Genomic DNA, 25437 nt, shown 5'->3' on the forward strand with positions numbered 1-25437 from the left:
CTTGAATGAAGAGATTTATTCTTGAATAATCTAGAAGGTTTTTTGGCAGATTTTTGATCCATATACACAAAATATGATACAATTCATCTAGTAACCAATAAAATCCATATTGTATGACAAAGAAATTGATGAATAATATTATATGCTTCATATTTTTAACAACTTATAATTGATATTAAGTAGAATGATATTAAATCTATTAGCCAATTTTTCTACAAATTATAATATGAGGTAAAAAAATTGATGCTCAACTTACTTGATTATCAAACATTGAGTCAAGCAATTGAATTTATTGTGAGGTTTGACAATTAATTTTTTGAATTTTAATCTCAGAATTGTACAAGTGCACCTCAGTATTATTATAATTTAATAACAATTCCAAGGTCTTCTCAACACATATATTTGAAAGTAGAGGATATACAAATTGATGCGGTATGTTTTAAGCTTCTTATTAAGCATAAAAAGACTCATCATCATCATGAAGAATTGTGCTTATATTATGGAGAATACAAGCGTGCTTCTTAGATGAAAAGTTTGCTTAAAGACATAGCATAATTTTAGTGAAGAAAACTAAATCTGTTCACATAGAAATCATAGTTGGTCATCCATTGTCTTCAAGAAATGTTACTCATAAAATCCTTCCTAAGAAATAACAACTAATGGTCATAGTAGCTTTATAATATTTAATATCATTAAATCTTTTCCTAATCTAATCATTTTAGGTTTATCATGGCTAAAAAAATATAAACCAAAAATAGAATGAATTTCTCATAGTCTTGAATTTTTTGAAAGTATAACTAAGAGTATAATTAATCAAGTAAAAAATTATAAGTCTAGTATAATTAAATTTGTATTTGTAAGTACAAGAATTTTCTTACATATAACAAAAGAAAGATTATCTAATATCATTTATGCTGTATTAGTTTTTAATGCTAGAAAGACTTCAAGTGGCATTCTAAGTCAATATTAAGATTTTTAAGATGTATTTGAGAAAAAAAGTATACATATTCTACTAAAAAATCATTCCTATGATTACTCAATTGACCTTCAAAAAGGAGCTCAATCCTCATTTGGATCAATTAATAATTTATTACAAAATAAATTAGCTAAATTCAAGGAGTATATTGAAAAAAATCTGGCGAAGAACTTCATATGCCATTCCAAATCTCCAACAAGAACTTCAATTTTATTTGTAAAGAAAAATGATAGATCATTGCAAATGTGTATTAATTATCAAAGATTCAAAAAAATCACCATCAAAAATAAATACCTATTATTTTTAATATTTAAACTTATTCATCAATTGAATCAAGTTAAGATCTATACAAAAATAGATTTAAAAAGAACATAAAATTTGATATCCATTAAACAAAGAAATGAATGGAAGATTACATTTTGGAGGAGTATTTGAGTTTTACCATCAACTGCTAATAAGATGATTAGATAACTCTTTTGCCATTGTTAGAGTTTGTTTATAATAATATGGTACATTCTTCTATGTAATAAACATCTTTTTTTGCTAATTATGGTAATCATCCATGACTTGATGCTTTTAACTTTTTAAAAATTGATAATCCTATGGCAAAAGATTTGACAAATCATTTATCTAAATTACATATAATAATAAAGATGAGACTAAAAAAGACACAAGAATAATAAAAGTGTAATGCAGATGTTTATTACCAGGAACAACTTTATTTCTATATTGATGATAAGGTATGGTTACTTTGTCATAGTATTAAAACTATTCATCCTTGTGACAAGTTGGATTATCATAGACTTGAATCATTTTCTATTATGAACAAGTTAATTTAATTGCTTACTGATTATATCTACAAGAGTCTATGAAAATCCATTCCATATTTCATGTTTCTGTTTTAAAACCATATAAGAGAATGAATATCTCGAGAAGAAGACAAATACCACCATCTTATATAGAAGTGGATAATAATCAAGAATTCAAGATAGAAGAAGTCTTGGACTCAAAATGACATTGATATAGGATTGAATATCTTATTCATTAGCACAAATATGATATTAGAAAATGTACATGGAAGTCAATAAAAAAATCTTACAAATATAGCAAAAAAAATCAAAGCTTTTTATTAATAACATCCATCAAAATGAAGATGAAAGATAGAAAATATTTGCTATAAAAGAAACACAATTTTAAGAAAAAATGCATTCTATCTTCTGCCCTTGTTTATAGTTTCTATATAATTGTGGCATTATGGAGATAAAAAACCAACAGCTAATGAATTCAACTCAAAAGCCATCATTTATTGATTTATCAAATGAGACATTGCAATTATCATAGCCTTCAAGATGATGTATTAGAAATGAAGACCTTCAAAAATGATATATTATTTCTCAAATAGATGGCAAGTTACAACGCATTTGGTATCACAACTTGAGGAGACTTTTAATATTTGGTAATTTCATTGGAGGTAAGAATAACTCATGATTGTTTTATAAATATTTTATTTGAAAGAAGTTACAAAGGTTCCAACAATAATCAAATAACAGGGTGGTCTTTCTACCTTGAGATGTAACATTACAGATGGCTGAGAGGACCTATCAACTATCTTCAAAAGAATCAAAGTTGAGAGTACATGGCAAATACAATTTGCCACATCTTAGACTTCTTCAACATGTGGTCATCGCTCCTTGTAGAACTTGTCTCTAGAAAGAGGGATAATGTGATATATATATATATATATCTATTGTAATTATTACCTAGATAATATAAATAGATAAAAGTAAGTAAAAATAAATAAAAGTAGATTAATTTTATAATACCTTCTAGAAAAGTTTTTTAGAAACTTTTTAGATGTTGTTTTGATTTTATATGTATTTGTAATTGATTAGTAGATTATAAACCTAGTTAACAAGCTAATTTTATGTTACATAGATTAGTATCTTGTGGAATAAGTTAACTATGTGGCATCCATATAGAAAACTTACCTTGCAAGATACGTGTCATGCAAAGTCAATATGTTTTTGGAGGTCCTCTAGAACATTGCTACATAGATCTTAGCTAGATAGTATATATAGAGGCAAGAGTGAAGCCTTCTTCATTCTTGTCAACTCCTTTCTTGCTTCTAATTTAGTTTTAAGAGTCTCTAGTTTCCTTCTCTTTTGGCAATAGCCATTCTAGTCTCTTTTTAATATATATACTTTTTTATTTCTATTTTTTCATATTTCTTTGAAAGAATCTTACTTATTTATTTGCTTTTATTGAGTTCTTGTCCTTCATATCCTAGTACAATCTTGTAACTAATCCATTCTATTGAAATCCTAAAACATAATCAAAGCTTTAGAAATCATTTTTATTTATTGGTTGTACACATTGCAAGCAATAAATTGATGGCCTTTCACATTTTTTTAATTGTGTAGATATTAATATGACTTACAAAGTTTACATAATATTAAAGCGAAGCTTGAAAGATGACATTTCTTTCAAAAATGAGTTTGTGAACAATTATTTGGAGGAAGTTTGATTAAGCCCTATTTACTTCCTTGACTTTATTCATCTTGAGGTAGATTTATAGTAGACAAGAAAAGTGTGTGACTTCTTCAACAAGATGCTCTTTGATAAATTGTGGATTGGCATGAATAAAATGTCTAACTTCTATAGCATGAAACATTACTCTTTCACTTTCAAGAGCTTAGTAATGTTTGCCATCAAGAGCCACAATAGCAAAAATGAGTGTAACTTGCATTATGTAGAATTATTACAATTATCTGATTGATCATGTCCAAAAATACAATTACATATGTATTAAAAAAATTATAATATTTGTGAGGCATTGAAATAGTGTTTTAGAATATGATGCTCACAACTTTTATGGCTTGTCTAAATCTATTATTACGTAAAAAAAATTGACAATTGTGATGCAAAAGTAACCATTTATCATTTCCAAATTGATATTTTTAGGCTTAAGTACATACATCACATATTGGACTGATAATAATAAAGCCACTTTAGAAGATTTGAAATACTTTATAGTGAGTATCATCAACTTTGGCATGTTTGGCAAGCCTATGGTTTATACTGATATTTGTAGATTTGTAGGCAATACCACAGAACAGTTTTGCAGCAGATGGATGCAAATAGAAGCCTTCTATGCTGTCTTTTGGAATCATAATGCCACTAGAGCCATTTCCTACGAGTCTTATGTTTAAGAGTCAATCACTAAATTGTTAAAGAAAGCTTTTGGCCTTTACTACTATATATAATCTCATTTATGCATCTTCATGTTTAAAGCAACTAAGAGTGGTTTGCCAATTGTTAATGCTTTATTTTTTTTGTTCTCCAAAGATATCAAGATATTAGCTATTGACTAGAAATTTTTACTTAGAAGCAATGTGATGGTCTTTCGAGTTATTACATTAAGACACACTACAATAGATGTTTATTTCTCCAAAAGAATTTGATACAATTTATTCAAATTTACCAAAATCACTGGCATTGGCAAGAAGTACACCTTTACTACTTTTGTAGATACCATCAACATAGTGTCACGGATACAGAATACAGACTTGATATCTACCAAGAAGTTCAAGAAGAACTGGCAAGAACTAGATTAATTAGATGAATACAAGAACAACACCAGAGAAGTGAGCTAGAGCTCCAAGAGATGTGTTGTCGAGACTGAAGAACTCTTCAGCCTCGATTCCAATATATACTCCTATTTAGGAAGCTTCTCAAGCAACTTCTACCAACTAGGAAGCTTCTAGAAGGTTCTAGAAACTTATCTCTAGAAGGTTCTAAGGATTATGTCCCTAACATCTTCTATCAACTAAGAAGCTTCTAGAAGGTTCTAGAGACTTGCTTCTAAAAGGTTCTAGAAGCTTGTCTCTAGAAGGTTTTAGAAACTTGTCTCTAAAAGGTTCTAAGGACTATGTCCCTAACATCACTCCTTCCTTTAGCTTCGAGGTCTCTGAGAAGCAATGTTGTTGTCAATCAGTACCAACGCAAGAAAATGAAGATCTGTCGCATAACGTCTGCTATGAACTCCAACTGTTGTTCACGAGGTAAGTGATTCATCGACCCTTGAACCCAACGGTAGTGGCCCACTCCTTCAACTTCTGACCAAGCATGAACTTTCGTGTCTTCATTGTGAAATTGTCCTGCAAATATGCCTTCTGGTTGACCATCGTAAGCAGGCTCGGACTCAAATACAATCACCAGTGATCGGTTACTTGGTATCCTCCGTCGTCGTCATGGTGCAGGTGGTTCTTCATCTCGGGGTCGCCTACGTGAATTAGTTGGTTGAGATTATCTGACTGGCATAGTATCTATCTCTTGGCTATCCATATCAGAAGACCAAACTATGGCTACTGAAAAAATTCTATTTTATCTTGGAGAAAATAACTACATCAACTACGAATTTTGGTGGTGTTCTCTCCCTTTCTTATATTCTTGGGTGAGCAAGCTTCAGAAAGAAGCTATTGTCGAACCGGCTTAGGTTTATGAGGATGTTGTTGATAAAACTCTTGTACCTTTTGTGGCGCATTGGTGAGATTTTTAGCTGGCTCCCACGTTCGCTCATTAATGTCGTAGCCGCACCAATGAACAAGATACTCCAACTTGCCCCACCTTCACCGAGAATCCAGCACCTTTTCAACCTCGTATTCCTTGTGGTTCTCGATCTCAAGATTAGGTGGCGGACATTGCACTCTTCCAGAAAAAGATGACTCTCGATAAGGCTCCAAGAAAGAAACATGAAAGACTGGATGTACCTTCATAGAAGCCGGTAATTCCAGACGGTACGCCACTAGATTGATTTGCTTTTGGATGATAAATGGTCCCAATCTTCGATAGTCCAACTTATCACATGGTCGCTTGGTCTTGATATTCCATCAAAGAAGCCATACTTTATCTCCAATTTTGAAAGTAGGTGCTTGATTCTGAAATCTATCTGCAGACGCCTTGTAGGATTCTTGAGCGGATTGTAATTAAAGCTTCAATGTATTTTGAAGCTCTGATAGTTGTTTCGCAAATCCTTCAGCTGCTGGGTTGTTATTTGTTGATGGACTCAATAAATCAAGCTTTGGATGATACCCATAGTTGGAAAAGAATGGTGTGTATTGAGTCGACGCATGGAGGGTGTTGTTATATGCAAACTCGGCTAGCAGCAGATATGTGGTCCAATCGTCTTGCTAATAGTTGATGCTGCATCGTAAGTATTGTTCCAAGACTTGGTTCATCTGTTCCGTTTGACCGTCAGTTTGAGGATGAAAAGTCGAAGAAAGCTTGATATCCACCTTCAGTATCTCAAAGAGAGATCTCCAAAACTTTGATACGAACTGGGTTCCTCGATCTGATACGATATCATTTGGTAGTCCATGATATCGATACACATTATCGAGAAAGAGCCTTGCTGTGACTTCATTGGACGATGTCTTCTTGCAAGGGACAAAGTGTGCCATTTTTGTAAGCCGATCTACCACGACAAAGATGCTGTCAAATGAGTTCGATGATGGTAGGTCCGTGATGAAGTCCATGGAAATTAAAGACCATGGTCGATGTGGAATCGACAATGGCTGTAGAAGTCCATAAGAGCGATGCCGAGGATTCTTGGATCTTGAACAGATGTCGCAGGAGAGGACAAAATCTTTCACATCCTTCCACATTTGGGGCCACCAAAAATCTCAAGAAATAAGCTCCAAGGTCTTGTTGAATCCAAAATGTCCCGCAGCTAGAAAATCGTGGCGAGATTGAAGAACTCGGAGTCGTGCTGGTCCTTTTGGGATATATAACCGCTCTTCAAAGTATAAAAGATCTCCCTCCACCTTGAACTTGTTGTCATTGGCATGCTGCTTAATATCAATGGCTACTGAATCTTCAATGGTTACGGCACGTACTTGATTCAGGAAGTCAGCATCAATTGGCATAATAGTAGCGCAAAGCTGAAATTGCTCTGGCTTCAATAATGTCGTACATTGTTGATCAAACGCTGCTTCTCCAGCCTTTGGTACAAGATACGATCTCCTCAATAAGGCATCAGATAGTCCTTTCTGCTTTTCAGGTCGATAAGTGATAATAAAATCGAACCTAGATAGCAACATACTCCATCAAGCTTGACGTCGATTTAGAACTCGAGCCGACATGAAATATTCCAAATTCTTGTGATCTGTGTATACGGTCACTGGATGTGCAGCTCCTTCAAGAAAGTGACGCCATTCTTGGAAAGAATCCACTATAGCAAGAAGTTCCTTATCGTGGATGTCATAATTGATTTTAGCAGCAGAGAACTTTTGAAAATAGAATGCAACCGGATGGAGCTTCTTATCTTCTCCCATTTGTGAAAGTACAGCTCCCAAAGCAAAATCCGAAGCATCAGTTTCTAAATAAAAGGCCTTTATAAAGTCTGGATGTACCAAGATTGGAGCCGTAGTAAATGCGGTCTTCAGGTTTTGAAACGCCTTCTCTGCTAGAGGTCCCCATTCCAACTTATCCTTGCATGTCAACCGAGTGAGAGGAGCAGCAACTTGAGAGTAATTCTTGATAAAGATCCGATAGAAGTTGGCAAAACCAAGAAAGCATTGTACATCTCTAACCGTCTTCGGAACCTCCCAAGACACAATTGCTTCCACCTTCTTGGGGTCCATCTTCAAGCCTTTCGTAGTCGCAATGAACCCTAGAAACTCCATCTCTATTTAGTGAAATAAACACTTTTCCAACTTAGCATATAGTCCTCGCTCGCATAGTTTCTCCAATACCAAACGAACGTGTTTTTTATGCTCTTCCTCATTTTTGGAGAATATCAAAATATCATCCAAATAGATGACAACAAAATCGTCAAGGTACTCTTGGAAAATGTCATTCATCATATGTTGAAAGACCGCTGGAGCATTGGTAAGACCAAAGGGCATGACATTATATTCAAAATGGCCATACCATGTATGGAACGCTGTCTTCCACTCATCTCCTTCCTTGATTCGTACAAGGTTGTAAGCTCCCCTTAGATCAATTTTTGTAAAGATCCTTGCATGTCCAAGTTGTTCTAAGAGACCAAAAATCAAGGGTAATGGATAACAATTCTTCTTTGTTACCTTGTTGAGGCCTCGATAGTCCACGCACATCCATAACGAGCCATCTTTCTTCTTCACAAATAAGATGGTTGCTCCAGCTGATGATTTTGAATGACGGATGAAGTTCTTGGCTAGATTCTCGTCGATGTACTTCCGCAACTCCACCAACTCCATCTGCGATAGATTGTAGATTGGGCCAAAAGGTGGTTGTGCTCCTTTCTGTAAGTCTATGGCGCAATCATATGGTCTGTGTTTCGGTAGCATGTCGGCATTTTTCTTTTGAAATACGTCTTTAAAATCCTTATATTGCTCCAGTATACTTACTGTCGTGATCTTCTCCCCGGTAGTTGGAGCCGCATAAATGACAAACGATGTGCCTCCCTTGGACAATCTTATAAATGCTCTTGCTCCAATAAGTAAGGATTTCTCTATTCGGGGTTTTCTACTAGGCTTGCTCTTGGGTGGTTTTGTGGGAAAGGTCATCTTCCTCAACTTCCAATCTATGGATGGGTTATACTTTTCCAACCAGGAAAGACCAAGAATAACAGGATTTGATGGGGTTCTAATAAGATTGAAAATAATATGACTACTATGGTCTTTAAACGTCACTTCTATAGGTTCTGATTCATGGGTGACACTACCAGACAATAAAAGTCGTCTATCTATGACCTCAACGTGAATAAGTTTGGATTTTTGTACTAAAGGGATCTTATGATGCCTTACAAATTCTTCCTCTAAGAAACAAGCAGATGCTCCTGAATCTAATAATGCTAAGGTTCTCAATTTATGAGGGCGAATAAGCAAAGGGATTGTAAAACAAAGGGCAGGTTGAGCGGAAAGAAAGGAACCTGGTTGTTGTTGCGATATTTCACTATCCAGCCGCACGGTTCCTATTGTGGCTGAGCATCTTCGTTTCCCTGAATAAACGCACCCCTAGTCTTAATAATACATCCATTTTGCTTCTTGGGGTAGTTTCTAACTTTGTGGCCTTCTTCACCGCAATACAAGCATAGACCTTCCTCCATACGCGGCTTTTTTTCTTCTAGAGTAAGAGATTTGACACATACCGCATCAATTTGTATGTCTTCTACCTCTGAATGTGAATTCACGCTGCTTGCTGACATAGTTGGGGTGTGGCGAACCGTATATTGTCTTGAACGTTGGTCTTAGCGACGTTGGAATAGGCGGTTATCGCACTTCACAGCTTGGCTAATAGCTTCGTTGAGCGTTTGCGGATCAGGAAGAGTTAATAGCAAATCCTTCACATCGTCCCTTAAACCCCAATAGAATTGACTCATCAACGCTTCTTCATCCCAAATGATGTCGCATGCTAATTACCTGAAGTCTGATGCATAGATTGATGTAGAACGCATCCCTTGTCGTAGTGACCGGATCTTTGTTGTAGCCCATCGAACCTTGTCGTGTTCACCAAATGCTTCCGCAAATGCCTCCAAAAAGGTTTCAAAGTTGTTTAGTATGGACGATCGTTTCTCAAACAAAGGAGCAAACCATGATAGAGCGTGTCCTGTAAGTAAGGTTCCAACAAGCCCAACACGTGACTCCTCCGTTGGATAGCGTTCGGGCTGTAAAACTGTTATCAACTTGATTTGGTTGATGAATCCTCGAAACTTGGAACGTGTACCATCGAACTTGTCTGGAAGGCTAACTCGGGGTTCCTTATGTTGTAGAACCAACAGTGCTTGTCGAACCTGAGGCAAAGTTGCTTCTCCAAGTGTAGAAGTTTGAGGCTGGTGCAACCTAGATTGTGCCATCCCAGATGCTCCATCATTATGAAGCCTTGCCACGACTCCTTCAATCTCTGTAGTTCTTTGTGATAACGTAGCGAGGGCATTCATGATAGCATCTAACTTGGACTCTGAACTTTCCGTCATACTAATGTCTTGGCCCCCGACCATTCTAAGAGAAGAACAGGAATGACTCTACAAGAAGACAATATTGGTTTAGAAGAGGGTACTCCGCAACCTCTAAAATGCCTTAAGAGCTTCAAGAAAAGGGATAATCTACTCTCTCCAAGAAGAATAAGATTCCAATATTGTAACAAAAGAAGTATCAGTTTAGAGGAGGGTAGTCCGCAACCTCTAAAGTGCTAGTACACTTCCAAGCAGAGGGGTAATCTACACTCTAACAAAGAAGAAACTAGCTCTGATATCTGAGATAAGTGAAGTCTCGACAAACTGTCACGGATACAGAATACAAACTTGATATCTATCAAGAAGTTCAAGAAGAACTGGCAAGAACTAGATTAATCAGATGAATACAAGAACAACACCAGAGAGGTGAGCTAGAGCTCCAAGAGATGTGTTGTCGAGACTGAAGAACTCTTCAGCCTCGATTCCAATATATACTCCTATTTAGGAAGCTTCTCAAGCAACTTCTACCAACTAGGAAGCTTCTAGAAGGTTCCAGAGACTTGCTTCTAGAAGGTTCTAGAAACTTATCTCTAGAAGGTTCTAAGGATTATGTCCCTAACATCTTCTACCAACTAAGAAGCTTCTAGAAGGTTCTAGAGACTTGCTTCTAGAAGGTTCTAGAAGCTTGTCTCTAGAAGGTTCTAGAAGCTTGTCTCTAGAAGGTTCTAAAAGCTTGTCTCTAGAAGGTTCTAGAAACTTGTCTCTAGAAGGTTCTAAGGACTATGTTCCTAACACATAGACATATATGAAGAGTAAATTTTTCCATTGTTGGAAACTTGTCTAACTTTTGCAATATCTTATTATAATATTATTATAAGGTGAAAAAAAAGAAAAAAATAAATATATAGTTTTAAAAAATATAAATAAAAGATAAAAAAGTAATAAATATATTTAATGTTAATATTATCTTTTTATAAAAAGTTTTTTTTTTATTTTTTAGAACCATAAACAAGACAAAATAAAGTAGATTAGAAAAATAAATAACAAAGGAATATGTAGAAGAAAGTCAAGAGTATTTTCTACAAAATATTACCTTCAAAATCTAGAAATTAATAAACAAAGAGGATCGGTTGTGAATTAGAGTTAATATCAGATCCCAAAGCACAAAATTGTGCATCTATTGCAAATCTAAGGTTCTTTTATTGATTGAAGAATTGTAAAAATGAAGTTGGATTGATAGGCAGCAAAATCCATTTTTATTGCACCAAGTGAATAATGCTTGTTAGTTTAGTAGTGATTCAAATATGATTGTCAATGAATTATAATGATTGGTAGTGATTGTAAGTATAGATGAAAGTGATGGCTTTCCTTAAGCCATTAGATAGTTATAAGTATCTAAATAGTTTTTTTTTTTTTTTATTTTTTTATGGTGGAGACAAAGATTTGATATTATTAACCTTCTTCACTATATTACTTAGAAAAAGTCTACATCAAGGACTTTGAGCCAATGGAAGATATTAACAAGGCTTTTGTCAAGGACAAAGACTCGATGAGGAAAAATATACACCAAAAGGCTATCTCGATATAATAAGTCAAAATATAAACAAGTATGTATATTAAAAGGAAACTGGAATGGCTATTGCCGCAAGACAAGAAACTAAAGACTCTTGAACCTGGACTAGAAGCAAGAAAGGAGTTGACAAGAGTGAAGAGGGCTTCACTCTTGCCTCTATATATACTATCTAACTAGAAGCCACGTGGCGATGTTCTATAAGACCTCCAATATATGTTGACTTTCTAGTCCACATGCCTTTGCTTGCAAGGCAAGTTTTTTATGGATGGATCACGTAGTTAGCTTGTTCTTTAAGCTTCCAACATGTGTGGCACATGGCTAACTTATTGACCAAGTTTCTAACCTAAAAGTCAACTATAGACTCCTATAAAGTCAAAGCAGCGTCTATGAAGCTTCTAAGAAGCTTCTCTAGAAGATATTACACAATTAACCTACTTTTATCTACTTTTACATACTTTTATCTATTCATATAGGTAATTATATGTATGTCCGTGACATTACCCCTCCTTCTAGAGACGAGTTCCACGAGGAGCGGTGATTATATATTGAGAAAATCTAATATGCGGCGAATTGTATTTGCTACATACTCTGATCTTTGTTCTCTTCGAAGATAGTTGATGGGTCCTCTTAGCCATCGATAGTGTCCCATTCCAAGGCGAGAAGACCACCCTGTTATTTGATCACTGTTGAGGCCTTCATAACTTCCTTCAAATAATACATTTGAAACACCATCAGGAGTCGTTCCTATCTCCAATAATATCACCAAACATCGAGAATCTCTTCCAAGGTCGTGATACCAAACGCGTTGTATCTCACCATCTATTCGAGGAAGAACATGTCGTTCTTGAGGGTCTTCATCTCGGTTGCGTCGTCTTGAAGGTTGTGACAATCGCAATGTCTCATCCGGTAAGTCAGCAAACGAAGGTTCTTGAGTTGAATCCGCTTGTTGTTGGCTCTCCATCTAATTAGCGTCACAAAATGCAAAGAAGTTACAAACAAGGATAGGAAATTGAATGTTATCTTGCCTCAATCTTGTCTCTTTTATAAGAGAGGTTTTCATCTTGGTTTTGATGGATGTCGTTGATGAAAAACTTTGACTTTAGCTGATGCATTTGCTAGATTCCTGGATGGCTCCCATGTGCGCTCACTAATATCATATCCGCGCCAATGAACAAGATATTCCAGCTTATTTCGGCGCCGCCTTGAGTCTAATATCTCTTCCACCTCAAATTCTTCATTATTATCTACTTCTATAGGAGGCGGTGGCATTTGTCTTCTTCCTTGTATATCCACTGTCTTATATGGTTCAAGAAGAGATACGTGGAATACAGGATGGATCTTCATTGACTCCGGTAGAGGTAACCGATATGCAACTGGGTTGATCTGTTCAGAAACAGAAAAGGGGCCAAGCCTACGATAGTCCAACTTGTCACAAGGTCGAGTAGTCTTGATATTGCGACGAAGTAGCCATACCTTATCACCCACGTTGATTTGTGGTTGCTCCTTACGATATAGATCTGCGTTTATCTTTTGTCGTTCTTGAGCTTCCTTCAATTGTGTCTTCATTATTGCATGTAACTCTGACAACCGATTTGCCATATCTTCTGCTGCAGGATTATCAACTTTTGAAAAATCAAAAGTATCAAGTCGTGGATGATAGCCATAATTGGCAAAGAAAGGTGTTTGTTGCGTGGAAGAATGTACCGTATTATTATAAGCAAACTCTGCCAATGGCAGAAGGGTTGTCCAATCATCTTGTTGGTAGTTGATAGTACACCTTAAATATTGCTCCAAGACTTGGTTTACGCGCTCTGTTTGTCCATCAGTTTGAGGATGGAAAGCCGAAGATAGCTTTATGTCCACTTTTAAAATCTTGAAAAGGGTCCTCCAAAATCTTGACACAAATTGAGTTCCCCTATCCGATATGATATCTTTAGGTAATCCATGATAGCGATAGATATTATCAATGAAAAGCTTAGCTGTTTCTTCACCTGTGATAGATTTTGTACATGGCACAAAATGTGCCATCTTGGTGAAACGATCTACTATCACAAATATAGAATCATAAGATCTTGAGCTTGGAAGATCTGTGATGAAATCCATAGAAACAGGATACCATGGTTGTTCTGGTATAGGTAATGGCTGAAGAAGTCCGTAAGGTCGATGACGAGGAATTTTTGATCTTGAACAAATATCACATGATTGTACAAAGTCTTTGACTGACTTCCACATTTGTGGCCACCAAAAATCTCTTGATATGAGTTCCAAAGTCTTATTATATCCAAAGTGCCCTGCTGCTGGAAAGTCATGACGTGCTTGAAGAACACGTAAACGTGCTTCTCCTTCTGGAACATATAGGCGTCCTTCAAAATATAATAGATTATTCTTGAACTCAAACTTAGAAGGATCATGAGACTTGGAAGAATTATTCTCGATATCATAAACAAGAGGGTCTGAGGACATACTGGACTGGATTTGCTTGAGAAAAGTTGAATCAACAATCAATGTTGATTTCATTGCTCGGAGATGAAATTGCTCCGGTTTCAAGAGGACCGTTCTTTGTTGCTCAAAAGCTGCATCTCCTTCTTTTGGTGCAAAATAAGAACGTCTAGATAGGGCATCGGATAAACCTTGTTGTTTTCCTGGCCGATAAGTGATAATGAACTCGAATCTTGACAAAGACATACTCCAACGAGCTTGACGACGATTCAACACGCGTGCTGACATGAAATACTCGAGGTTCTTGTGATCTGTATACACAGTGACTGGACTAGAAGCGCCTTCTAGATAATGACGCCATTCTTGAAAGGAATCCACGATCGCAAGAAGTTCTTTATCGTGGATCTCATAATTGATCTCGGCTGCTGAGAATTTTCTTGAATGAAAAGCTATCGGATGGAGTTTGTCATCTGTTCCCATTTGTGATAAAACTGCACCCAAGGCAAAATCTGATGCATTTTTTTCCATAAAAAATACCTTGGAAAAGTCAACACGATATAAGACTGGTGCAGAGACAAACGATGTCTTCAAGGCTTCAAATGCTGCTTCCGCTTCTTGATTCCATTGAAATTTATCTTTACTAGTCAAGCATGTAAGTGGAGCTGCAACTCGTGAGAAATCTTTGATGAAGATCCGATAGTAATTGACAAATCCCAAGAAACATTGGACATCTCTTACCGTCCTTGGAATCTTCCAATCCACGATTGTTTGGACTTTCTTAGAATCCATCATGAGACCATCATTTGAAATGATGTATCCTAAAAAGTCAACTTGAGTAGTGTGAAATACACACTTTTCCATCTTGGCGTACAATCCTGCATCTCTAAGTTTTTGTAATACTTGACGAACATGTATTTCATGTTCTTCGACGTTCTTGGAATAGATCAGGATATCGTCTAGATAGCAGACGACAAAATTGTCTAAGAATTCACGAAATACATCATTCATGAGATGTTGAAAAGCAGCTGGTGCATTCGTGAGTCCAAAGGGCATGACATTATATTCGAAATGTCCATACCTGGTTCGAAACGCAGTCTTCCATTCATCTCCTTCTTTGATCCGTACTAGATTATATGCTCCTCTTAGATCTATTTTTGTATAGATCTTAGCTTGATTCAACTGGTCAAGGAGTCCTGATATCAAAGGTAATGGATACCTGTTCTTGATTGTGATCTTGTTGAGTCCTCGATAATCAACACACATTCGTAAAGATCCATCTTTTTTCTTTACGAATAGAATTGGAGCTCCTGCTGGAGATTTTGAATGGCGTATGAAATTCTTCGCTAAATTCTCGTCAATATATGTCTTGAATTCAGCCATCTCATCTTGCGATAAACTGTAAATTGGTCCAAATGGTTGCTGAGTTCCTTCCTTTAGGTCGATTGAACAATCATATGGACGATGCTCAGGAAGAATATCTGCATTCTTTTTCTCAAAAACGTCTTGATACTCCTGATATTGACTTGGAATGCCACTTGAAGTCTTTACGTTTTCAGAAATAGGTGCAGCATAAATAGCAAAAGTTGATCCATCTTTTGCTGCGTGTATAAATGCTTTTGCACCTATCAGTACGGGTTTTACTGTACTAGACTTATAATTTTTTACTTGGTTCGTAGAACTATTAATAATGCTTTTGGAAAAGTCAAGTTTACGCGAATTCCAATCTATTCGAGGGTTATATTTTTCTAGCCAGGATAAACCTAAAATAATTGGATTGGACGGGGATTTAATTTTGTTAAAAGCTATGTAGCTATCATGACCGTCTATTGTTACTTTTATAGGATGAGTTTCATGAGTGACATCTCCAGAAGACAAGGGACGACCATCTATGACTTCTACATGTACTGGTTTAGGTTTCTGTACAAAGGGTATTTTACGACTTTTAACAAATTGTTCATCTAAAAAACATGCTGAGGCTCCCGAATCTAATAAAGCAGAGGCTTTGTAATTCTTAGGTCCTAAATATAAGTCTATTATAAAACAAGGAGAGGGTTCTGAGGAGAGGATAGGACCTTCATTAGGAATTGTACAAGGTTCCAGCTGCACGGTCCCTATTGTAGCTGGACGAATCCGTTTTCCGACATGTTGTCTTCTTTGACCGTCGTACCCCTCATTTTATAGTTGCATCATTTCTTTGGACAATGTTGAGCAGTGTGCTTAGGTTCTCCGCAATACAAACATAATCCTTCTTGACGACGACGAATCTTTTCTTGCTCAGTTAGAGGTTTAAAACGTACCGCGTCAATTTGCATGTCTTCTATTTCCGAATGTACGTTTGGCAAAGATGTTGATGTTGCCATTGAGTAATAACGTTGAGGTTCCCGTGAATGATTCTCAGATCGAAATTCAAAAAGTCGATTATCACATTTTACCGCAAAATCGATTGCTTGACTCAAAGTTTGAGGATCAGGTAAGTTGAGCATCAATTTCTTTACTTCGTATTGCAATCCATAAAGAAATTGACTGATGAGTGCAGCATCATCCCACTTGATGTCAATTGCAAGTTGTCGAAATTGTGAAGCATATACTGTTACTGAGCGATTTTCTTGTCGCAGAATTCGGATCTTATTTGTTGCAACACGAGTTGCATCGTGTTCACCATACATAGATCGAAACTCCGCCAAAAAAGCTTCCAAATTGTCCAATATTAGATTTTGTTGTTCAAGAAAAGACGAAAACCACGATAAAGCAGAACCAGAAAGTACAGTGCCAATAAACCTAACTTGTGATCCTGGAGTTGGATAGCTTTGCGGTTGAAGTTCAATTGCCAATTGTACTTGATTGATGAACCCTCGAAACTTTGATCTCGTACCATCAAATTTCTCAGGTAAGGTAATTCTTGGTTCTCTAGTGCTTATAGGGTGTTGTACAATTGGAGAAGGAACGTGATTTGTTGTAGATGTTGAAGCAGCTCCGATCATCTCTATATCTCCACTTTCTGCTATTCTTATTTTTTCCTGTGTTGGTGAATTGAGTTGATGCATCGCAAGCATTAACTCCCTCATTTGCTCTTGCATTTGTGCCATTGCGCTCTTCATTTCAACAAGCTCTGCCATAATGACACTAAGAAGAAAAATTTGTTTGATATTGCTCAAGACAAAAGAAAAGAAAGACTTGATAACAAAGAAGATACTAAGAACAATATCAGTTTAGAAGTGGGTAATCCGCAAACTTCTAATACGCTTATGTCTTGTCAAGAGAAAGGGGTAATCCACTCTTACTCAAGAAAAAACAAAGCTCTGATATTGTAAGTGTACTCTTGTCAATCTGTCAAGGACAAAGACTCGATGAGGAAAAATATACACCAAAAGGCTATCTCGATATAATAAGTCAAAATATAAACAAGTATGTATATTAAAAGGAAACTGGAATGGCTATTGCCGCAAGACAAGAAACTAAAGACTCTTGAACCTGGACTAGAAGCAAGAAAGGAGTTGACAAGAGTGAAGAGGGCTTCACTCTTGCCTCTATATATACTATCTAACTAGAAGCCACGTGGCGATGTTCTATAAGACCTCCAATATATGTTGACTTTCTAGTCCACATGCCTTTGCTTGCAAGGCAAGTTTTTTATGGATGGATCACGTAGTTAGCTTGTTCTTTAAGCTTCCAACATGTGTGGCACATGGCTAACTTATTGACCAAGTTTCTAACCTAAAAGTCAACTATAGACTCCTATAAAGTCAAAGCAGCGTCTATGAAGCTTCTAAGAAGCTTCTCTAGAAGATATTACACAATTAACCTACTTTTATCTACTTTTACATACTTTTATCTATTCATATAGGTAATTATATGTATGTCCGTGACAGCTTTTCATCTCATTTCATTATTAGATACTATTAAGAAGTTTTAGATTTGGAATATGGATACATTTCATAAGATCAAAAACAATCCTTATAGTATGATGAGAGATTTGTTGTCAAGACAAGTTAGAGGTATTTTTTTACCAAATTGATAACTAAGATTCTAAACCTCAATGGAAATAAAATTCCAATGGTCTTCTATATTTAATGAGTAGTATGCATTTGAACTATTGCTATAACATATAGAGCATAAGATATTTTTCACGTATGATATATGGACTAAGAAGCACTTATTTTAATTGTACAAGATAGAGCACTATTGGAAGGCAAGAATATAACTCATTTTTTTCTCTCAAAGAAGATATTATTTCTAAATTCATTCCTACAATGAAAGAAAGAAATCTACTAAAAGAAGGTGGAACATCCTTTAAAGACACTAAAAAGAAGGTTATATTATTAAAAGTGCCATTAAATAGCATCAACCCTACTATCTTATCATACATGGCTGAAGCTATAAATTTGGCTTTATGTGCAATGAAAGAACCACCATCTTTTAAGTCACTTTAAATATTCATTACATATTTAGAAAGTGAATATGAAGGCTTCAAGCATGATTAGACATAATGTATTTAGAAATTTTGATATAAAAAAGAAGACACACTATGCACTATGTATGCCCACTTGGAATGGTTTGGAAAAGAATTAGGGGGCATATTTGCTGAAATTTAACTTGCTAATATCTTTTTATCCAAGATTAACAAACAAGTTTTAGAATTGACTATTCTAAGAATTATTTTTAATTATAATAATAAGATAATACTAACGCAAGCATTTGCTAAGGTTAAGAAGTGTAACAAGGCTCTTTATCAACAAGATGCTCCTAACATGGTTTCTTAGATGATAGTTCAATTTAGACCTAAGAAGGTTGCTACTACCACAAGTAGCTTAGTAGAAAATCTAAGAAGACTCTATGTTGTTAAAAGCATAGTGAATTTGACATATGAATATCTCCAAATTAAATGATTAAAATTTATAGAAGAAAAATTAATAATAATTTTTATAAATACTAGCTTGTTGTGTTCTCCTCAAAAGGATAAAAACAATCTTGCATTAGTTTTGGAAATATTTATAGGATAGAAAGATATGAAACTAATATTAAATAAGATGGTCATTGCTTCAAAACAATATAGCTCATAGAAACCATTCTCTTAGCATTGGATTTGTTTTTGTGATCAAACTTCCAAGAAGATTTAGAAGATGTAAGAATAATTTAGTTCCTACTAAAAAAATGTATATTTTTGGATTATATAGATTTAAAAAATGCAACAATTTCAAAAAGAAATATGTAGAATAGAACAATACATGTAACAACTTTTACAGACATAATTAATTGAACATAAGAAGACAATATATACAACAAAAAGAAAGAGAATTGAGAAAAAAAAACCACATTAAAAATTTATATTTACTTATAAATGGAATAATTCATTGTTGTCTAACAATATTCTAAAAAGAACAAAACAAGAAAAAGAAAAAGATTTAGATGACATTTTGATATCTTATATATCATTGAATAAATACATTGATATATAAGTTTGGTTGCATTTGGTAAGCGTTGCATTTGGTGTGTGTGTTGAGATCAAGAAAACTCGAGCGTTGCCGACGCTCGTTTGCCCTGGCAGGTATCGCGCGTAGCCTCGGTGGGCGGTGCTGGAACATTTGGAAACCAGGCGATAACGTGAAGGTTGGATTAGCCGAAAGTTTGAACCGCTGAAACCCCAGCTCCAGGCTCTCCACCGCACCCCGCCTGGGATTTGATGTACGAGCCGGAATGACCATGCGTCCCTCACTCGGCGTCTCGCTATGTAATTTGTCTTCATTGTTGTCGAGCCAATATTCATACTGCTGATGCTGGTAGGTTATCAAGGTTGTGTGATTTGTAATCGTTGTGATTATTTTTATGCAAGTATTCGCATACTATTGATTGATGAGTAAATGTAGGAATGTGAATGTTATCGACGGCAACATGTTAAACAATCGGAGTAGGACGATGTACATGCTTTGTGGATGAGATCGGGATAGACGACGACGAGGAGGAGGAAGATGATGGTGGTTTGAAAGAGGGTTAAGATGAATTAGTTTTTGCAGAGCCTATCATGGGTGTGTTAATGAGCTTCGGGGAGAGGAGCAGCTTGAACGCTTGAAAGTTGTTCCACATTAGAGGTAAGTTTTTCGGGGTTTTTCGGTGGGTTTGGGGTTGTTTATATGGGATTGCGCTTCGGAGATGACGTAGTTGTCTGTAATTGATGCTAGTTGAACAATGTATTGTTGTGGGAGACTGATTGATTCTCACCGGATGTCCTATGTTATTTTATGTTATGTGGTTCTCATAGGTAATATGCATGGTAACATCGTTGGTTTGCCGAGAAGAGCGTTCTTTCAAGGACTTGATCGCGATTCTTTGTTGGGTTTCACATACTTTTGATGCTGAAGTGTTTTGTTTGACAAGTGGCGATAAGTCAATCTGTCGAAGATTTTGACCTCGTTGCTTCTTTTGCGTTTCTTGAGATACAACTGTGTGTAGGGGAAGACTGTTTGGCCAGCGAGATGTATGTGGACCAAGATCTCGTTGAACACAGGGATCGCAGGGATAGCAGTGACAGAGATGGTATCAAAGAGGAAATGGCTCATTTCTATTCGCCGAAAGCCACCACAATGAAGACGGAGATCTTCGCGTCAAAGATGAAGGAAGACAGCGTAATGAGGAAAGTGGAAGGCAGAGCAATAAGAATTGAGAAATAAATCACGGCGACGATGACGAGTGTTAGTGCAGCGACGTCAGCAAGGGTGGAAAAGAACATCACAACAAACATGGGAGAAAACTTGACAATGAAAATGGAGAAGAGCACTACAATGAGTAACACTTTAGCTGTATACTAAACATTTTTCTTTTGGAACTTGGAACTGTTAAAGGTGAGTATGTCTTTTTTGGGATTTCTTCTTTTAGTTGTTTATTCTTGATAGTGATGTACCTTTGAAGGTCGTGTAGGTATCTCAAAGTCTTGTGGCGTCAGTATAGTGCATGGAAGATTACGCCTATGTGTGCGCTTTGGTTAGTGAGACTGTCAAGTATTTCAGCATGATTAATTTTACCTCGTCATGCTTCAATATGCACACATAAAGGAGCTGATATTTACGTTTGTGCAGGACGGAGTTGATTGAAAGAGAATCGATTGATAAACAATCATCTATGAAGGAGTTGACAATTATGGGTGGTTTGGGTGAAAATTCATTGAACCGGGTTGAGATTTTTTCTTCTCTTTCTACGATTGTGTAAGCTTCCTTATGCTCTTCTGTTACTTTTCATCGTATTGCACCTCTGTAGAAATTTCTTCTGGGTCCTTATAGATTCCAATTATGTAGAAGTTTTCGCAGTTTTTTGTGCTGAGGCTCCCTCAACCATCGACATTAAATCTCGTTTTTGAATGAAGCTCTGGTATTGTAAAATTTTCCTCTGATTCTCTGGGGAGATTTGTGCTTTCATAATAAAAAAAATTAAAAGTATGTGAATTGCAAATGAAGCCTTTACGGACATCTTCTGGAGAGTCGAAACAACAGTGTATGAGCAAGAAAGATAGATATGAGAAGGATTAGAAAACGCGGAAGCTGAGATCCCCAACGGAAGTGTAGGGCTAGTAAAAGGCCAACTCTTAGGAAGATAGTCGATGGGAATCTATCAACGGTTACAAGGTGTTGAAAGCTTCCAACCTTCGCCGACAGAACGAAGGCTAGCTTGAAAGACAATGTTCATCTAGTCAGGGCGTACGAAAGGCGGAGAGAAGAATTTGGAAAGGTCGAAAGTATCTGGGATTGGAGGATCCATACAAGTAGAAGCATAAAGAAGTCTCTGAGGCGTATCTACAGATGAAATCATCGGTGATCTCCTCTGTGGCTGGTGACGAATATTCTTTAGAGGGCATCAAAGTACGGGAGGTTGTCAAGAGCTCAACATTTCTACCCGTCCCCTCAGGTTATGATTCCGAAGTCTGTTTCTCTGTGTACACTGTCCAGGAAACTGAGGAGGGGCTCAAAGTTGAGATAGTGACGAGAAAGATAAATAAAAATTGCTTTCTGTTGAAGGCGATTTCATGTTTTCTTGTTAGTGGCTGTTAAGGAAGCAGGATAAGTATTTCAGAGCTTCAAGTTTTACGGATTTAAAATTCCTTAAACCTGTCACGGCCGACAATGTCGTCAGCGCCGTTTATGCTAGTATTGCTACCATCAGTATTGGTATAAAGTGAGACCGTGACCGTGATGAATTCTTAAAATCAGTGATTCGTCAATGTGAATTTCTTTGTAGAATATGAGTGCAAAGTCGTCTCTCTTCTCATTTTTGTTTTTATTATCTTCCCATATTTGATGTGTATGAAAACTTGTAGAATGAGCAATGACATTCCCTGCTACCAACAAAGTCTCTGGTGGTTTGCACAGGAACTTGGTTCAAAAGGTTCCAGGTGTTGTTCGCCATGGATAGCCTTTATCACAGATTCAGAATGCTGCCATGTAGATAAGAGGTTCAGAATCTGGTGACGCGCCGTTCCTATCTATATTCTGAGTTGAACCTTTTATGAACCTAAAAGGCGGTTAATGAGGATGAGGATGTTAATAATTCCAGGTTTCATCTCCGATAATGGAGCAGCATTAGGCGATAGGTCACGCCATTATGGTGCTGTTCGTCAATAAGGATTGGGTATATCTTAGGTAGTCATATTTGTAGGAAGCAGCTGCTGCTCTAGATAAAGACTATACGCTGAGGCACAGAAACGAAGACCTGGAGCCTGCTGTTTAGCTGGTACGAGGAAACTGTGAAAGTGGCATTCATTTAGACGGAAGTTCAGTGATAGGCATCCGGTAACAGTAATCGCTCGCCTTCCAAAATAGATTTAGACCTGGAGCTCTGGAAGATTTGCATTATCATGTGGATCTCAAGATTCAGATCTTCCTCAAGGTGAATTACCCTCACTTGAATTTTTCCAGCTTCGTATAATGTGCAAATAGTGGAACCGCCTTACATCAAACCAGGATTTTCTGCTTTACTAATATCGGCCTCTTCTTAGCCCATGATGATTGGCAAAAATGTGGTGGCGAACGATTAAAAATCTCATTAAAAAAATGAGCGTGCAACCAGTGTTCTTGCTTGTGTGAAAGACTCGTGCCAGTAGGAGAAGGTGTACTCATGTACGCAATTGCCAACGATTTTATGACCCCGATGCTGGAGAATAATCGGTGCTAAAACATGGAGGCATTGATTGAGGGAACAATCATTGAAGCGTGACATCTGAGGCCGTGGATATCACCGGCGCGTCAGCAGGTGCCGAATCTCCTCTCTGCATGCGTGTGATTCCAAGTTCTCCATGTTTTTCGCAAGATTCCGAAAACAGCACCTAGAATCTTTACGTCACGGTTCTTGTCCAAGCCACCCGAAATTTCGTTGGTATCCAGGAGGGCCACGGTGCACCCTCGCTCATTGTGTGAGTTCCCATACGCCCCTCAAACATGAAGCATCTGTTATGCAGATTCTGTTGTGGTTGCAAGAGGGTGGGAAGATTATAATTGCATACCACAGGTTGATTCTTTGGAATCTGAGCCCGATGGGTTGACTTAAGAGTTTCTACCGCCATCAATGGTTGAATTCTTCGTGTTGGGAGTTATTTGTGTCTGTGTTTTTCACGAGGCGGTCGGATGTAAAGATATTCGCATTTTGTAGAGATGATAGAGACAAGCTTGTGATACTAGCTTCGTTTTACGTGCACTAAACAAATGAATATTAGCCATAGTGGCTCTTCGATTTCAGATAGTTTGTGAGCTGCTAGGCAAAGCATAAAAAAAAAAAGATCCGTTTAATATTTGTGCATTTTGAGCAGGGAAGACGCACAAAACCTGCTGTGAGCTCCAACTCCAAGCTGCCAGACCCCAAGACGATTTCTCCCTTTCGCGTGCAAATTACACTAACCTTGGCAACAACTCGATCGAATGAACCTCTTCCACTGGACGCAAGAGAGGTCCAAGTCCTCTGCAAATAGCCGATACTATCTGCTCGATATCAATGCCCACCTAGGGCTCGTGGTGCGAACTCTAGAAACAATTGAACATGCTTTGTCTGGCCGTTACTTTTCTCAAGGTGTGAAACAGGTTCTTAATTGGAATTTTGAGAGACGAACTGACGGCATTCTTACACCTTAGTGCAAATGATCCTGGTATGTAAGAACATCTAGTTTAGTAATAGTTCACAGTTTCCAAGCGTGACTCTCGAGTCAGAACTGAATACTACTTCCTGGCCCCATCTGGAGCAATGTTTCAGAGAACATTACACGACTTACGCCACGTTGAAGCACGCGAAGAGGAGCAAATATTTGTACAAGCATCAGTACAAAAGTATATACCATTTTCTTGGATATTGTTGCAGGGAATTAGATCAATGAATGTCGTGCAGAAGTGGTTCCTGTATACTTTCATGTCTATTGTAAAGTTGCATGATGACCTATAATCCAGTGAAGAAAAGCATTAATCGCTGCGCACGCCTCCTACGCCAGCAACTTTATTCCAGAATTACAGTCCAACCTTTTTGAAATGTATCTCTGTACAAAAGTGAAAACCAACATCTATAGAGATCATGTCATCAAGCAACTTCTACAGAGTTTCTGCTTACATTAAAAGTGCCTTTCAGGAAAAGATGTAACATTTTGAGGTACACTTGACATTCGTGTGGGCAATTTTACAGAGGGGGAGTGTATTTTCATCACATTCCAGAATATAATATTACGTGTTTTTCTAGAGGGTAACAAGCATGGTAACATCCAGGTAGAATTATTACTCATAGATGTGCCAGTAAAACTTCAGAGTATGTCCTGGCGAAGAATTTGAACCGTGTTTTAACTAAATTTTCAATGAGTAATTTTTTTCGTGTCAAGGTTAATTGTTTCACATGGAGATTTTGCTGAGCATCTAGATGCTCGTTTCCATAGTCAATTTTGGCTGGTCTGCACTGCTCATAGATCACTGACTCACAGGCAGCAGGTAAGTTTGAGGGACCAGTCGTTGTCGGGTTGCTCACATTAACAGCAAGCGTTAAAATGAAATAAGGTTCAGACTCCAGAGACCTGGCTATAATTCTTCAGTAGTCCTTAATTCTGAAACCTCGGGATCGTAGCAATTGACGCACCTACTGGTTCCAACTGGCTCTGGACATGGAAAGTCATCCACGATCGAATTTTTGTAACTAGTTGAATTTTACCGGTACTTAGAACCCATCCTAAATGTTTTGAACTAGATTCAAGCCCGCCAGTACTAGTTCTTTCTGATTCTCCCATAAATTCCTCAAAGTTCAACCGAAGCTACTTGAGCGAATTCAATTGTATCCAATTACCTGGTGATTACTCTCCTCAATAGACAGCGCTGCTGAGGAAAATTAACTGAATTCTAGAAGGATATTATTCAGTTTGAGAACGTGATATCCAAAGTTTAGACACCAGCTTCTGGGGGACCTCATGGCTACTAAGCTTTTCTTAGTTATGGTGAAGGGATTTTCTCGCCATATTCTAAGATAGCATTCGGAAATGAGCTAGCCGCATAGACAGAAAAATAAAAGATT

The 25437-nt window shown here is 36.9% G+C and overlaps 1 long non-coding RNA gene across 5 annotated transcripts; it reads left to right on the forward strand.

Moving 5' to 3' along the window:
- The first annotated feature begins 19526 nt into the window (after positions 1-19526).
- Positions 19527-24395, forward strand: LOC112295309 (uncharacterized). Of its 5 annotated transcripts, XR_016498184.1 has the most exons (7): positions 19527-19700; positions 19935-20759; positions 20994-21119; positions 21369-21816; positions 22278-22794; positions 22975-23317; positions 23711-24395. It is a non-coding gene; the product is annotated as an uncharacterized LOC112295309 (long non-coding RNA). The 5 variants fall into 5 exon arrangements; XR_016498187.1 differs by lacking the exon at positions 19527-19700 and having other exon boundaries at positions 22995-23317; XR_016498185.1 differs by lacking the exon at positions 21369-21816 and having other exon boundaries at positions 22278-23317.
- The last annotated feature ends 1042 nt before the right edge of the window (positions 24396-25437 follow it).

The sequence above is a fragment of the Physcomitrium patens genome, chromosome 18 (genome assembly GCF_059467195.1).
Source record: "Physcomitrium patens ecotype Gransden chromosome 18, ASM5946719v1, whole genome shotgun sequence".
Lineage (NCBI taxonomy): Eukaryota > Viridiplantae > Streptophyta > Bryopsida > Funariales > Funariaceae > Physcomitrium > Physcomitrium patens.